General features: G+C 32.3%; 1 pseudogene across 1 annotated transcript; it reads right to left on the bottom strand.

Moving 5' to 3' along the window:
- Nucleotides 1-2,801: 2,801 nt before the first annotated feature.
- On the bottom strand, nt 2,802-10,759 carry LOC114195596 (uncharacterized; annotated as a pseudogene). Its single transcript, XR_014984274.1, has 5 exons — nt 10,241-10,759; nt 10,024-10,168; nt 9,784-9,945; nt 4,936-5,348; nt 2,802-4,839 (listed from the first exon to the last, which is right to left on the bottom strand). The product of XR_014984274.1 is annotated as an uncharacterized LOC114195596 (transcript).
- Nucleotides 10,760-11,763: the final 1,004 nt, after the last annotated feature.

Genomic DNA, 11,763 nt, shown 5'->3' with positions numbered 1-11,763 from the left:
ACCAACCATTCTCCAAATCCAACTCTTCAACCTCAAACCAAACCCACAAAACCAGTAGTCTTCCTCCATTACTACCCAATCCTACCAATACACAAACCATGCCACAAAAACCTAGATATTCAAATGTCAGAAACATGTCTACGGCTGAGATGCAACTAAGACGTGAAAAAGGCTTATGTTTTACTTGTGATGATAAGTTCACTCCATTGCACCGCTGTCCTAACAAAAAATATTTGTTATTATATATGGAGGATGATGAGGAAAATGTTGTGGAACCAGACCCACCTGATGAAGATGCTAGCAAAATGCAGGAGGGGTCTATCGATCATCATTTATCTTTTAGTGCTCTAAAAGGGGGCTCCTGTGTTGGAACTATGAAATTTCAGGGCACTATAAATGGGGTTGCAGTTCAAATATTACTTGACAGTGGAAGTTCTGATAACTTTTTACAGCCACGACTTGCGAATTCTCTGAAGCTACCTGTCGAATCAACTGCAGGTTTTCAAGTTTTGGTAGGCAATGGTCACGTTTTAACAGTTGAAGGAATGGTAAAAAAATGTGGAGGTTCAAATTCAAGGTCACATGCTACGGTTGCCAGTGTATCTTTTACCCACCTCCGGTGCAGATTTGGTACTTGGTGCTGCTTGGTTATCAACCTTAGGACCTCACATATCAGACTACAGTGCCCTGTCTCTTAAGTTCTATGTAGATGGAAAATTTATCACGTTGCATGGGGATCAGGCCAAGCTACCTAGACAAGCTCAGTTTCATCATATCCGTAGAATGAATAGAACACATGCTATTGCAGAGGTATTTACATTGCAGATGCAGTTGCCGTATTGCTTGGAGGATCAGTGGGTACAAATTCCTGATAATGTAGAACCTGAAATTGCTCTGTTATTACATACTTATAAAGATGTATTTGAAGTTCCGCGTGGCTTACCACCAAATAGAAGCCATGACCACAACATTCCTTTATTGCCAAATGCAAAACCTGTAAAAGTCAAGCCGTATAGGTATCCTCACAGCCAAAAAGAACAAATTGAGAAGATGGTCACTGAGATGTTAACGGAAGGGTTGATCATGCCTAGTAATAGCCCTTTTTCTTCTCCAATTGTACTAGTAAAGAAGAAAGATGGTACATGGAGGTTTTGCACAGATTATAGAGCTTTAAATACAATAACTATCAAAGATAGTTTCCCTATGCCTACGGTGGATGAACTGATAGATGAATTATTTGGGGCAAAATTCTTTTCCAAGCTTGATCTAAGGTCAGGATACCACCAAATTTTGGTGAACAAGGAAGACAGGTTCAAAACAGCTTTTAGAACTCATCATGGCCACTACGAATGGATAGTCATGCCTTTTGGCTTGACTAATGCCCCAGCCACATTTCAATCATTGATGAATGATATTTTTAGAGAATTCTTAAGGAAATTTGTCCTTGTTTTTTTTGATGACATACTCATCTACAGCTCTTCTTGGCATGACCATTTGCAGCATTTAGAGGTGGTTCTACAGAGTCTAAGAAAGCATAAACTATATGCTAAACTTTCGAAGTGCTCATTTGGGTTACTCCAAATGGACTACTTGGGGCACACAGTATCCGGAAAAGGGGTGGCAATGGATGCTTCCAAGGTTGCTGCGGTGTTAGCTTGGCCACAACCTACAAATTTGAAACAACTACGTGGATTCTTGGGCATTACTGGATACTATAGGAAGTTTATTCAAGGATATGCCACAATTGCTAGTCCTTTGACACAACTTCTAAAAAAAGACAGTTTTAAGTGGGACTCTCAAGCCACACTTGCGTTTGAAGCTCTTAAAGTAGCTTTAACAAAGGCACCAGTACTTGCTATGCCTGATTTTTCCCAACCTTTTGTATTGGAAACAGATGCATCCGGAACAGGTGTTGGAGCTATCTTGAGTCAAAATAATCATCCCATAGCTTTCTTTTCAAAAAAGCTCAACCCCACTTTACAAAAGAAGTCAGCTTATTCCCGAGAATTATATGCTATCACAGAGGCTATTGCAAAATTTAGGCATTATTTGCTTGGACATAGGTTCGTTATTAGAACTGATCAAAAGAGCTTGAGAAGCATCACAGAACAGGCAGTTCAAACACCTGAACAACAATTGTGGTTGCATAAATTGTTGGGATACGAGTTTACAGTAGAGTACAAGCCCGGGAAAGAAAACATCCCTGCAGATGCTCTTTCTAGATCTTTCTTTGTGGCTTGGTCCCAACCCAAATTAGAGATCTTGTCAGCATTACGGGAAGCCATTGCTGCAGATGCAACATTGGGTGCGATTCAAAAAGAATGTAGACAAGGAAAACCACCCCATCCTATGTACTCTACTCAAGATGACTTGCTGTACTGGAATGGAAAACTAGTGGTGCCACATGAACACCCCACGATTCAACAAATTCTTCAAGAATTTCACTCATCTCCTATTGGTGGGCATGCGGGTATCACAAGAACAATAGCCCGAATTGCTTCTCAGTTTTATTGGAAGGGAATGAAACAAGACATTGCAACATTTGTAAGGACATGTCTTATCTGCCAACAAGCAAAGACTTCTAATGTTTTACCTGCAGGTTTGTTACAACCTTTACCAATTCCAAACCAAATATGGGAGGACATAACTATGGACTTTATCACGGGATTACCGCCATCCTTTGGCTTCACAGTGATATATGTGGTTGTAGATAGATTGTCAAAATATGCTCACTTTGTAGCATTAAAGGAAAATTATTCTAGTGTTCAAGTTGCAGATGTTTTCATGAAAAATGTGGCTAAATTACATGGTTTTCCTCGAACCATAGTTTCTGACAGGGATAAAGTATTTGTTAGTCAGTTTTGGAAGCAGTTGTTCAAGTTGAGTGGCACCACACTAGCTATGAGCACGGCCTATCACCCGCAAACAGATGGCCAATCGGAAGCTGTGAATCGTTGCTTGGAGATGTATCTGCGTTGCTTCACATATAATAATCCAAAAGCTTGGTCAAAATTTTTATCATGGGCTGAATTCTGGTACAATACATCCTATCATCTTAGCACAGGAATGACTCCCTTTCAAGTGGTGTATGGGAGAGAAGCACCTCGGGTGGATAAATATGTTGTGGATAACAAGGATCCTTTGGACCTTAGGGAGATGTTGCAACAAAGAGATTTAATTTTGTCTCAATTGAAAAGCAATTTAACCAAAGCCCAACAACAAATGAAGAAGAATGCTGATAGAAAGAGAAGGGATGTTGAGTTCAACGAAGGGGATATGGTATTGGTCAAGCTTCAGCCTTATAGACAGAATTCGGTGGCACTAAGAAGAAACCAGAAGTTGGGAATGAGGTACTTTGGACCATTCCCAATTATAAAGAAGGTGGGCCCTGTTGCTTATAAGTTGTTGCTGCCGAGTCATGCAAAAATTCATCCTGTCTTTCACTGTTCTCAGCTGAAGCCCTGCTATGGTGAACATATAAAACCGTATATTCCTTTGACCATGATCACTAATGAAGTTGGTCCAGTTCTGCAACCTACAACTATTCTACAAACAAGAAATATTATTAAAGGGGGAAAAGAAGTGCAACAGGTGTTAATTAAATGGGAGGGCTTGGAAGAGATGCATGCTACGTGGGAAGATTGGCTATCAGTCAAAGAAGTGTATCCGGATATTAACCTTGAGGACAAGGTTATTTTTAATGGGGGCGGCAATGTTATATCAGATAATGAGGCAAGGGCAGAATTGGAAAAAATGAAGTCTGAGAAGTTTGTTGAGAAAGTGGGACAGCTGGCAATTAACAAACCCAAAGGACAGCAGAGGAGCAGCAAAAGGGAGAGAATAACGAATTCACGTTTGCAGGATTTTGTGTGGGGCCTCAAGTAAATATAGGGCCAAAATGTTAGAAAGGGGGGTTTTTCTGGTTCTGCAATCTTTCTTCTTTGTAATTGCTGATATCAACTTCTTCTTCTTCTTCTTTTACAAACAATTTCCCACATTACGTAAATAATACACAGAGAGTTATTCAGTCTTTTGATTGTGTTTTGGTCTTGCTGTTGTTCGGCCCCCATTACAACACCATCCAACACAAAGTCGCTACAATTCAAAAGATGTTTTTGGAAGCTCATAATAATATATTTTTACAGCACAAATGCACACACACCACAGTCTCTGTGCATGATAGAAAGCGAGAAATAAAAAATATGTCAATGCTGATATGATAAAACATGAATCCTACAAACTTTATTTTTCATCAGTTGCCTTTGGAACCCTAACAAGAATGGCTGCCAGAAGATCAACGTAGAGTGGGACCTGATCCAGGGCAAAGAAAGTAACAGGAAAACTAGCAACATAAATGGGCAGTATGAACTTCTTGTATTTGTGAGTGAAGAGGAAGGAATGACCAGTGCAGAAAGAAAGAAGCAATGCAATAATGGATAAGAAAAGTGAACTTAAGCCGAGAAGAAGTTTGAGTGGCAATGCTCTGCGATAATCTGTGGGTAGCTTTCGAGAAGTGAGGATGGTAAGGAACATTATGAGTCCAGTCACAGAGAAGCAAAGTCCAAATAGCGAAGCAAAAATAAATGCATTGAATGCAGGGTTTTCTTCCAGATGAGGGATACCATTGTCATCTATGCCACCAGGAACAGTGGTGGCAGTAGCAAAGGAAGCAGCAGCAACCAGCGCAGCCACCACAGAGCAAGATTCAGATGTCTCCTTCAGCCACTCCCCACTATCCTTCCTAAGCTTTTCATGTGTTTCGTTGAAGATTTCCCTCGGGGTTTTCTGGTCTTTGTCGCGCAAAAGCTGATAGTGTTGTGGTACAAATCTTGTAACATACTGGTCCAAGGTACAAATATAGAAGCATCAACAATTAATTAATTAATGTCATTCATTCTTAAAAATAGAAGCTTATATATGCATTTGTGTGAGTACCTAAAACCAGTTTGCGTCCCACATCATCTGTAAGGCAGAATAAGAAACATGGGAAGGCATATCCTGTGTTGGAGCCTCTGCTGCCAGGTGTAACATGGTCTTCCCATCCTTATCCACCGCCATGGATAAAGTATTCCAAAATTCTGGTCGCAATCTCAATTTCAGAATTTTAAGTACAAGGGGTTTCCTGTTCCTCGCTGCCACCAACAATACATTCTCTTCCTTCGAGTTTGTTTCACGCATGGAATTTGGATTTTGAAATAAAATTCCACACACAATTTCAACTATGCCATTTCTTGCTGCAGCCAAAAATGGTGTCTCCTTTTTGTCGATACCCTTCTTCTTATTGGATTCCGAATCGTTTTCCTTCCGAATTGTCTCATTTTCTTCTCCCTTCTTCTGGCTGCTTTCCCCTGCCATTGCCATGAAAAGCTTAGGAAGGAAATTAAATATTCTTTGCTTAGAAATTTAAGTTTTGTCATATATATACTATATTTTAATTACAATTACATTATATTTTAATTACAATTACATTGACGTAACTAAATGACTATGGTGAGTTATCAGAAGATGTGAGACGAGTTTAATAAATATATTGTTATTCTTAGCTCACTGTAGCATAACCTAGGTCCTAGTCCAGTAAAAATAAGAAATCTAAATTGTGTTTCAATTACTTATTTGTTCCTGTATTAGCTGGTCATGAAATTTTTTTATTCCTAATTTGGTATTAGTTTAAAAAAATTGATGCAATTTGACTTAGATATGTGAAAAATTATACAACTTAGTTTATTTTGTTAAATTTTTTGAGAAGTGTTAATGATTATTTTTTTTAACAATGATAATACTAAGATGATGTTAATTAACAAAAAATTATTGTTAACCACTTCAATTTTAATGAAATATCTTGGATACCATTTTTGAATAAAGGTTAAATATATTTTTGATCCTTCAACTTTTATTGAAAATTGAAATTATTCTTTCTTGAAAATTTTAGACCAATTTAGTCCCTTATTTTTATAAAATAAATGTATGATTTAGACCTTTAAACCATTTTTTTATAAGTTTATTTGACGTTTCAAACGCGTTTTTCAATTAACATTGAAGTGAACATGTGTCAAATGATGTAAACAAACTAAAATACTATACTGTGTTTGAAACGTCAACTAAACTTAATAAAATTGTGTTAAAAGAACTAAATTCACACATTTATAATTTGAGAGATTAGATTGACTTAAGGTTTTGAAGAAGAACTAATTCCAATTTTCACTAATGGAAGGACAAAAACATATTTAACCCCTTAAAAAATTTAACAAAAGAATAACTAAATTACATCCATTTTTCTTAAATTCAAATTACATGGATTTTCACGTAACAAGATCAAATTAAAGTAAGAAGATCAAATTAATACTATAAAAATGAGCAACTTTACATTATTAAAGGAAAACAATAATCAAATAAGTAATTAAAACCGCACAAAATCACGTCATTTATTTTTCCTACTTATCTGTACCAACAAGATGCATGTATTTTGTCATAACAAATAGGAAAATTTACAGTTAATTAAATAAGGGAGCAATGATTATTTGACATCCTTCACCACATTTTCAATAACTCTTTTTAGATATATAATACTTTATTTATAACTTTCAATCATCAGATTTTATTATTTGTAGTATTATAAAAAAAAAGGATTTTTTTACATCACTTATAACTCACTTTTGAAAATATTTTGGTTACTAAAAATAGTTAATTTTTATAATTGTAAAAATATAATAATTAAAGACTAATATAATAAATGAAAAGTGTGTAAAAATTTACTGAGAATACAAATACCCATTATTACAATAGAGTTTTCAAAAGAAGAATGCTGATAAGGAAGTATTAAATGAAACGACGGATTTTACTATTCCATACTTATTTCTAAAAAAAAAACAAAAAAAGAAGTCATTCCCATCTTGATATCTAAATTTAACAGATATCACAAGTATCAAATTTTTTTCTCATCTCTATTCTTATTGGATAACGGGTATATACTCATACTCATACATGTACCCACTTTCTTACCATTTCAATATTAATTAATTAATTTTTATAAAATATTAAAAAATTATGGTAACAGAAACATAATATTATCAAATATGTAATATTATTAAGAAATTAGAATTGTATACATTTTAAATTAGAATGCGAAATAAAATTTCACGAGTACTAAAATATTTCTTAAATTTGTAAACATTAATGAAACCTGGTTGATAAAATTTAAAAATATTTTCAGAAAATATAAAAGGAAAACAAATAATCAAATTTAAATATTTTTTAAATGTATATTTACTTCAATCCTTTAAATTCTAATGAATCTCTTCTCAATATACTAATAAAGGATATAATACATCACTTGATTAAAATCAGACAAAGAACAAAGATTAAATTAATAATAATAAAATTTTAACATAAATCTTATATCTTTTGAAATTTCAATATATGTTGGATTAATATTGTGATAAAAAAAGTCATGGTAATTGCGTTAATTTTTTTATGTTATAGTAAATAAAATTTATTTACACAATTATAGTGACAAAATTACACTATGATAATGAGTAGAAAATAAAAAATAAATAACAAATAAAAATATTAAAAAATTATCGAATGTTTATCTTAGAAACAATTTGAGAGACTATTGAATGAAAACGTACAAAGAAAAATAAATGTATAATTAAGATAAATGTATAATTAAGGATATGATAAGATGAAAAATACCTTAAAGATCTAAAAAAACTTTTCAAATATCAACATAGTCCGAAACAAAAGAATTCATCAAATAAAACAAAAATTAATAATAATAGAGTAAAAAGGATAAATTTTTTATATTACCTAGTAAATGAAAAGATTATCCTATTAAACACTTAAATTGAGAGTGTTAAACAATTTCAGGTGAAAGGAAAATATAAAATAAATAAAAGTATTTAAAAATAATAGAAATATTTAATTGTGATAAATAAAAAATATTAAATTGACATGCATCATTTAAACATAATTGTATCAAGGTTATGATAAGATAAAAAAATATACTTTGAGAAGTGAATAAATTTTATGACAACCCAAACAATTAGAAGTAATAAAAAAATAGAAAGTGTGTAATAATATATATATATATATATATATATAAGGTTACTTAATTTATTATTAATATTTTAATAATTTAAACTTGGACACAAGGATATGGTGGGGACGGGTATTATGATGAGTATGGACACGGGGACAATGCGGATATGTACGTCCCCGTCCCCATACCTATCCCCATACCCAATCAAAAAAGTTGGAGATTCTCCATACTGATATCCATGCTTAGTCAATGTGGGGATTCCCTATCAAAACGGGATGAGTTCGGACAATACTTAAAAGGACAAGTTTATTTGTCATCCTATTAAATATATATATATATATATATATATATATATATATATATATATATATATATATATATATATTATAAAATAATAAATTGTTAATAAGGTAGTACTTATTTTTGAAGGTGTCAAGATCACTCAAATATTACTTTTTATCTTTTTAAAAAAATATTAATTACTCGTATGGTACTCACTTTCCAATTTAGTAGAGGTCTGTCAATCTGATCACCGCTTTTTAAAAAGTGTCAATTACATCCCAACTTTAGAAAAAGTACTTCAATTAGGTCTCTTTCAGACGTAGTTGACTAACGTTGTTAACGACGTGCCACATGTCAGTCTGTGATTTTTTTAATTTATTTGTTTTTTGAAAAAAAAAATAAAAATGTCACGTGTCAGGTCCGTGTGTGACATTGTTAGTGCCACATGGCATTGCAATTCCACGTGTCAGTGTCATTATCAGATATCATTGTGTTGATTTCAATTTAGTCTCCATATTGTCTTTTTGATTCAATTTACTACCTACTTATGCGTATCTGAATCAATTTTGTCCAATTTTTTTTTTTTAATAATTAAAATATTTTTGTAATCCATTTTTTATAAGATTAAAACTAATTAAGTATAAATATTTTTACAAAATTAATTACTAATATTTATATTTTTTCTCTCAATTTCAGACCAATTTATTATTTGTATAAATGTTATACTAATATTTTTTTATTAAAAACGACATTTTAACATATTACTTTATTAATTACTTTTTCATTAAACACTCATGTTTTGTTAATTAATTTTTTTTCAAAATAAAACAATATTGTCTCTTACTAATTTTATACCAAAATTTTTATTTGTATGAATGTTATACTAATTTGTTTTTATTAAAAATGACTTAATAAAATAACTTTTACCACTAAATTTTAATATAAATATCAAATACTTAATTTTTGTAAACATTTTATACTTAATTACTTTTAATTTTATAAAAAATGTATTTTAATTATTAAAAAAAATTGGGTCAAAATTGAATCAGACACACATAAGTAAGGACTAAATTGATTGAGACATATATAGGGACTAAATCGAAATCAACACAATGACATTTGATAGTAACTGACACGTGGCATTTTTTTTTCAAAAAATTTTAAAAAATTTTAAAAAAATAAAAGAGAACACATACTGACACGTGGCACGTCGTTAACAGCGTTAGTCAACTCTGTCTGAAAGGATCTAATTGAAGCACTCTTTCAAAAATTGGGATGCAATTGACACTTTTTTAAAAGTGGATACCTGATTAACACACTCCTACCAGAGTGGGTAGTATAGGAGTAATTAAACCTTTTTAAAATAACATTACAACAATATAAATTATTATTTTTATTGTAACATTTGATTTATATTTATTACTACTATTCTAATATAATATTTTATTGTTAAAAATTGATACCTTGCGTCCACGGGCTAAAAACATTGTACTTGTCTGCTTCAATTTTTAAATCAATAGGATTCCCTCCCGTGAGTGCCACCACATCATGTCTTTTCATTAGTTCCACAAAGAGTCTATAAGCCCACCGATGCTTCTCTTTTGACTTCTTTAGTTCGTTTAACCCTTAAAAAGCAGGTGCAATGATTCAATAGTTAAAAGTAGCTACAAATACATCAATAAACAAGAAGAATATATACACACCTCCTAAAATTTCCCAAATACATATGCATACAGAGTTCACAAATTCAACTACAGTTTGATGGGCATTGTCCATCCAAACGGCTAATCCGTCCAGTGTTTGGCGGCTTTTCTGGGTCACTGTTTTTCTTTCTCCAAAATAGTTTACCTGACCAAAACAAATATGCGTAAGAAAAATATTTGTAGAAAATAATCCCAAAACAGAACAGAAATTGCATACCAATTAAACTAGCAAAGCCTGTAATCAACACAGCGTAGTTCTCTGGATAATTCACGTTATTAGAATTCCGAAGCCTCGTCACTGCTAAAATCTCGTTCATTTTTTTTTTCGGGATGCGGTGTTTTTATGTGTACACCTTTAATAAGACAAGCATGGTCGTGAATAGTTACCCACTTCCAGAGCTTTCATCGTATTGCCGCTGATAATGAAATTCATAAGCAATTTAACGACATGTTCTTCGCCCCAATCCACCGCCACGTTCAGTGCAGTGCCCGAGAAATCGTCAATCTTTGCCATGTGACACCCTGGGTATTTCTTTTACATCATCATAACCTCATCCCATTCTCTGTGAAGTCCTTCAGACGGTAAATCTCTCTTTCAGGTACATGGTACCACAACTCGTCGTTCAACCCCTTCTCAAAATTTCCAGGATCCATGGCCCAACTGGAACTTCTAAAATAACGACAATGTTTGCATAAGTACTCAAATAATGCGTAACAATTTTTCTGGATGCGTCTTATATACCAAATATAGGGAATTTGATACTTCAACTCCCCATGTCAATTTTTCTAGGTGACAAGGGAAGAATACTTTTGAAGATAATAATGATCTTTTAGGTTGTTATGGATGGACCAATCGTTAATCAGACTTTGTGAACAAGGAAAAAAAAAACATTTTACACTACCCGCTCTTCTATTATTGTAACATAAAATGTAGAAGTGCCAAGAATCAAATATTTCCAAATTTAAAAAATCTAGAAAGTTTATAATTAATCAAGAAGAGCGTAGAAAATTCAATACTACAAGGAAAGTTCTACCGAAGTTATATATTAATTACAGATAAAATCAATTCATTATATATAAATAGATTCAAACTTCTTTTTACAAGTTATTTTTATGAAATTGAGTTAAGTCTAAAATTTTACTTCTTAACATATTATTATTGGAGTCTATTCTAACAAAATTTATTATTGGTATATATATATATATATATATATATATATATATATATATATATATATATATATATATATATATATATATATGAATGTAAAGAGAATCAACTATGTTATTTTAGGCTCTTCCGGTGATGATGATGAGTTCCTTCATGGACTCTTTCTTGGGAAATCTGCAAGAAAAAAAAATCTTTATACTAAACCCTTAAATGAATATGTGTTTTTGCTCCACTCTAATATGTTTGTCTTTGTTAAACCCTCTCATGCTTTGTACAGGAGAATTATTCCAAGCATGTACTTTATTATGTTCACATGTGCATTTCAAAATTAGAATAACTTACCTTTTTTCATACTTGAATTTTGCTTCCTTCTTCATAAAATTGGAATGACATTTCAATCACATTATCCTTTTCTTGTAGTATGTATAATGTTAGCGTGTTTGAAGCAATGTCAACATTTATTCGTCAAGTTTTTGTGTTATCACTTTAACATTTTTTAGTTGTCACTATAGCCGTGGTATATTAGTCTCGCAGGTTTTCCTAGTCCCATTATATGACTCTAACATTAT

The sequence above is a fragment of the Vigna unguiculata genome, chromosome 8 (assembly GCF_037176805.1).
Source record: "Vigna unguiculata cultivar grain cowpea cultivar isolate G323 ecotype 2 chromosome 8, ASM3717680v1, whole genome shotgun sequence".
Lineage (NCBI taxonomy): Eukaryota > Viridiplantae > Streptophyta > Magnoliopsida > Fabales > Fabaceae > Vigna > Vigna unguiculata.
The sequence above is the reverse complement of the archived record's forward strand: the minus strand, read 5'-3'. Positions and strand labels throughout refer to the sequence as shown.